The sequence below is a fragment of the Pundamilia nyererei genome, unplaced genomic scaffold (assembly GCF_000239375.1).
Source record: "Pundamilia nyererei isolate P.nyererei 1_Seehausen unplaced genomic scaffold, PunNye1.0 scaffold00007, whole genome shotgun sequence".
NCBI lineage: Eukaryota > Metazoa > Chordata > Actinopteri > Cichliformes > Cichlidae > Pundamilia > Pundamilia nyererei.
Window position 1 is genome coordinate 7,410,260 of NW_005187408.1, and position 6,000 is coordinate 7,416,259.

Below are 6,000 nucleotides of genomic sequence, written 5' to 3' on the forward strand. Positions count from 1 at the left end.
TTGACTTCTTTGGGTTAGGATGAGTTCACCTCACTGCTTATCAGTTCCTCAGATATGTCTTCTGTGCGTATCCTACATTTCTAAAGTGTGACCCAAGGAGAGATCATCTTTAAAAAATAAATAAATAAATATTGAAAGCCAGTATGCAAATGTGAGAACTTTACCTTCTTATTTCATAGTTGAAATTTAGTGTTGAAAATAAGCTCAAAATTGAGTCTGAGCCTTTTCTTCTGGTTACATTTGACAGTTTTGATCAAACAGTTTTATAATATCTTATAAACAGTCTTATAATATCGTATAATATAAGCTAGGCCCTGGCTCACTAAGCCTTTTTCAGTATATCAAATTCAGCCCAACTCCTACACCCGTGCAGAGGCGTGATACTGAGAATTATTTACAATTAAAAGTCCCACTATCACACTGCTAGTGTAGTGGGTATCCTCTTATAGCAGGGAAAACGGGTGAGCTTACATGGAAACCTGTCCCTCCCCTCTCAATGGTTTTGGATCAGGCTTATAATTACAACAGACACAGGTCGTATGTTTCTCGTGCGCTCGACAGGTGGCGCAAAAAGCCGTTTGTCTGATTCTTTTGCTCCCTGAATGCCGCGTGAAAGCGCTTCTTATGATCCGGCACGTTTCTAGATTTGTTAGGGAATATGCGAGGCACGTGACAGCCTCGTTTCATCCACTGTGCGCGCGTGAACAGCAAAGTCTGGTGTTGGGTGTCATCGCGGATGTGTGAGCAGGACACCGCAACGACGCTGCTGTCCACGCTCAATGACGTGCTGCTTTCAGGTGTCCCTCGGTGAAACGCGTACCATCAAAATGACCATAAAACGGGAAATAAAAACAAACGACAGACTTTGCAAATTTCAGCGTTTCAATGATTAAAACATTAATATAAAAACGAAACTGAATAAAAATAAAATGAGTTTTAATGATAGTTTTAGTTTTTGTCAGATCCCAGATCTAGATCTCCACAACGTCCTCCTCCCCTCACCCCAACCGCTCGCGGCACATGACGACCCTCCCTGCTGCAGGTTTCTTCCTGTTGAAATATTATGGAAAATGTTTTCCTTGCCACTGTCGCCAAAACGATTGCTCACAGGGCTTATATGATTGTTGGGGTTTTCTTTGTATTAAGGAAAGTGTTGTTGTGATTTGGCGCCATATAACTAACATTAAATTGAATTGAACTGAACTGAACAGAAGAAAGGTATTCATTTCAACCAAGGTATGCAGAAGAGCATCTTTGAATGCACAACATGTCAAGGCTTAAAGCAGATGGGCTTCAGCAGCACCGAGACCACACCGTGGGCTGAAGCTGTCAAGAACAGGACAGTTCACAGCTACAGTTCACACAGGCTCACCAAAAGTGGACGATATATGAAATGAAAAAATGTCGCCTCAAGCTTATGGAGTCTCAGTTTCTGCTGTGACATTCAGATGGTAGGGTCATTTTTGGGGGGTAAAGATAAGAGCGTGGCTCCATCCTGCTTTGTATCAACAATTCAGGCCACTGGTGGCTTAATTGTGCCATTAAGTTATTTTATTACATGTTAGTTTTGAAATATTTTTGTTATTTATGTACAGTATAAAATGTTAAATTTAATGGAATCTGGTCAAATTATTATTTGATTAGTGTGCATTTAGTTAATACCAGCGCATCTCCATTAATGATTGATTATTTGAAAAAATAAACCTTTAATTATATATCTTTTAGTTGCATTCATGTTTATTGAGGTTGAAAAATTGAGGGGGACATGTCCTTGGGACAGTTTGGGCCGCTTAGTAGCAATTGAGCGTCTTTTAAACTCCACAGCCTGCCTGGTACTGCTGATGACCATGTTTATCCCTTCATGACTGCAGTGTACCCATCTTCTTAATGGTTTCCAGCAGAATAACGAACCACGTCACAAAGCTCAAATCATCTCAAACTGGTTTCTTAAAGAAAACAGTAAGTTGACTGTACTCAAATTACCTCCACAGTTTAGATTGCAATCCAGCAGAGCGCCTGTGGCACATGGGCTAACGAGAGATTCTCTTGAGGAATGTGCAGCGAATAATTCTGCAGCAACTGTCGATGCTATCATGTTGACATAGACCAAAAACTCTGAGGAATGTTTTCAGCACCTTGTTGAATCTGAGGCACAAACAATAATGTGTTGACAGCGAGTCAAGTGCTTGTGTTGTATTATCTCATCTGAACTTTCTAAATCTCAGTCTGTCAAATATTATCTATATTGCAACTGATCTAAAAGAAAACCAACAGTGACAGTGATGAAAACTACACTGAAATTAAACGTTTTAAACAGTAAATGTTAATATTTTATTTTCTGTTCTTTAACATTGTCCTACATTTTATTTATTTATTTATTGTTTACTGCACTAAATCTCATATTAGCCCTGTGATAGACTGGTGTCCTGGTATAGACTTCAGCCACCCTGTGACTTTGAATTAGATGGGTGCTCAAAAAAATGGATATATAGATGTATTTTTATATGAATTACACAGAGTTTTATATGAGAATGTGCATTTATCTGGGTGGTAGGAACTGGTCTGGAACATTCACAGTTTCAGACCAGGTAGATTGTTGACGTATGCTATCAGAGGGTCCCATGTTGTGTGGAATTTGCTGATGGATCAGTTGAGAGTACATCTGATTTTTTCCAGCTTGCCATTTTGCATAACATCCCTTATCCAGTGGTGGTGTGATGGAGCAGTAGTAGACTTCCGTTTAAATAAAATCAGGCGTCTTGCTAATAATGACGAAAAGGCAATGACCCTCTGTAAACGGGCAGGGGGAGCAGCAGTCATTATACCAGAAAAATTGAGACCAAGGGGGAAGGCAAGATGTTATAGGCATAGGCTTTAGAGATGACATCAAAAAAGGATAACCAGAAGGGAGCAATTGTCAGACAGGACCAGAACATATAAAGGGAAGTAGCTGGAGTCTGTTTACATCTATCACACAATGGCTCTACGTTTGGAAATATTTTTGCTAGTTTAGCTTTTGAGAAATGTAACCTGTGTAACACTTTGAATTGTATTAAGGAATGTCTTGAACATATAGAAGACGAATGGACCCTGTTAAGAGCCATATCCCACTCTTCATAGAAAATGCTTGTTTTGCAGGAACTGAGCTAACAGGTGGCCGTGACCGATATCAGGCACCAGTTATTGTGTCTACAGCTGCCTCCACACATTCTTTTATACTGATATGTCTGCAGATTTCTAAGTAATTATTCAGTTGGTTAAAAAAAAACTATAGATTCTAGTGATCCCAAATAAAAATCTAACCTAACAAAACCTTTTAGTAAATATCCTCTCACTTGTCAATGGCAGTCATCAAGGGCAGTTTCGACTGATTACCCTCATTCAGCAGGCAAAATGGCTATAACAATGCAGAAATTTTTTTCCCCCTACTCATTTATAAATAGTTCAGGTTATCCCGTTGATATTAATAATATTTGTCACTGAGAAACAAAGTTAAGTGTAAACTGAAGGTCACTTTTACCCCTCTATGTGGACCTGTGCTTACATAGTGATTGTCTACCTTATTTGAGCACTCCAATTGCCGTCTTACTAAAAACCTCATTCACACATTTGTTCAAGCACCTTTTGCCCTATAATTCACACACTTACAAGGGAGGCAACTCGGGATTCACTGTCTTGCTCAATGACACTTTGACATGCAGACAAGGATTGAAATACCAATCAGTAATTAACATTGGTAATAGCTGTAATTAAAATAGTTTATCACATTGACTGTTCTTCCTCTCTTTAAGACAATTTGGTGCTTTACTTTGTGCTTATGAAATTTATAAAAGTAAAATACAGAAAACTGTTCCTTTTTTTTTTTAAAGAAAAGAAAAAAAAAACAACCCCAAAAAACAACAACAATAAAGTGCAAAACAGAGAAGTTATAATGCTATGAAAGCCACTTTGAAACCTACCTGTTTGTGGAAATGAGACAAATAAAAATCAGCCTATTTCAGCTTTTAGGTTTCAAAGTTTTAGTTTAATTTTGACAAAGGGCTGGGAGGAAGAAAACAGATGTATCCATGCACTACATTCGCTATTTTCATCCACAGGTTTTTTTTAAATTCAGCAAAACTAATACCATAAGGTACAGATGATAGATTTCACATTTTTGGTAATGAAATATTTAAACATTATTTGTTTGCTGTTTTAAATTCACAATCTGGAAGCTTATTTCTCCCAGTGGAAAAAAAACCCTGAATTAAACAAAACAAACAACTACTTTTTTGCCATATATAATTTAGAATTTGGGTTATTATCTCAAACATTTTAAGCATCTAGTTAAGCATCTCAAAATTCTGACTTACTAAATCAAAGTTTTTGGAGAAAATAACTAAAAATTGAGAAAATAACTAAAATTATTCAATCAAAATTTTAATTTAGTTCTTTCTGTCAGTCAGGAAATTCTTTTTTCAGTGGAGGAAACATAACACATTACACAGTTTTACAATAACTGATAAACAAAATTTAAAATGCAATCTATTTAACACTGATCTAGTTTAGTCTGGGGCAATCGTGGCTCAAGAGTTGGGCATTCGCCTTGTAATCGGAAGGTTGCTGGTCAGAAGGCCCGGTGGCACCGTACAACAACCTGAAAATGTTTTACTTTGACTTAAACTATCAAGACTTAGAAACAGGCCAGCAAAAGTAGAAATGTTATACCAGCAAATGTAATTAATTCCCTAAAACAAAAGGGGTGGGGGTATATTGCAACCTGGGCTGGGGCCACCCCATGACACCCATCTGGACACGCCCCTGCACGGCCTTGACGCTATGGGGTCATTGGGGCGCTCTCCACTTTTTCAAGGTTTTTTCACGTTAACCTCTTATAAGGGAGGGTAAAAACAGGCTGTCAGCATTTGTCTTGTCTGTAAATATAATACATTGCACCATTATTAACTTTAAACTCACCTTTATCCGCAGTAAAACATGTGAGTTTTTTCCGACGGTCCTTAAAAGCAGCATTGTGGGCTAGGCCATATCAGCGGCCACTCAACCAGCTACCAAGAAAGCCACTACCAGCTGCTGCTGCAGTTACAGTTTCCGTACTCAGGCAAGGAAAACAGGAGGAACAGCTACAATCAGGTGGCTATTGTGGCGGATATTTCCTTCTTTCAGGTAGGCTCGAGATGAACTAGGTGAGAGGGCCGCTTGGCTTCAGTTTGCTGAAAGAAAGAAGGAAAGAAAGAAAGAGCGGCGAAAAGCGTTTGTCGTGTGTTGCCGCATCGAGTACATCTAGTACATGTGGGGATGCTTTGGTGGAGTCACCCAGTATGTCCCCTGCTAATGTTGGAATCATTTAGGATATATTAAGATTATTTTTATACAGAAATGTAGTTTTCGTTTGTGTCCGAGAGGCTGTTTTCCAGGATACTACCTCATAGTTAAGCTAGCGTGTGAGAATAACGAGTGGATCTCTTGCCTTTTTGCCTGCTCGCTGCCGTAAAATTTGAGTTAGCTCAGGCTAAAATAAAAGAAAAAAATTAAAAAACAAAACAAAAAACCCCCAGTCCGTCTATACAAACTATTTAGTAAATTCAGGGGTGTATGACTGCATGATAAACTTGTATTTGGTACCAGTGATGCTATAAATGCAAGTCTAACGCTAACGTTAGCCAGCATAGTCTACAGTCGGATATTAAAGTTAAGACTACCATAGAGAGATTTCTGCTTTTGTGTAATATCACTGCTGTCGTGTTTTTTTTTTTTTTTGTTTTTTTTTAAATATATACATATATTTATATTAGTGGATTTGTTTTGGAAATTTAGACGGCTAAAACTTCCCATTCCGCTTTAAGACTTTTCTAGAAGTTTCTGTTAAACAGATGCGGAGGGAGAGGTTCACAAGTTAGGGCTCCAGCTGGGATATCTCAGATTGGTCTGTTGACATTAGTTAGCTTCCAGAAAGTGTTCTGGAGAGAAAATAAACACGTTTTCTGTGTATGTGTGCGTGTG

The 6,000-nt window shown here is 38.3% G+C and overlaps 1 protein-coding gene across 2 annotated transcripts in view; it reads left to right on the forward strand.

The window, feature by feature from the left end:
- The first annotated feature begins 4,999 nt into the window (after positions 1-4,999).
- dnajb6b (DnaJ heat shock protein family (Hsp40) member B6b) overlaps positions 5,000-6,000 on the forward strand; it is a 27,465-nt gene continuing 26,464 nt past the window's right edge. For both annotated transcript variants that reach the window (XM_005722778.1, XM_013915537.1), the window contains exon 1: positions 5,000-5,163. The gene's annotated coding sequence lies outside the window, so the exon portion shown is untranslated. The remainder of the gene's footprint in view (positions 5,164-6,000) is intronic.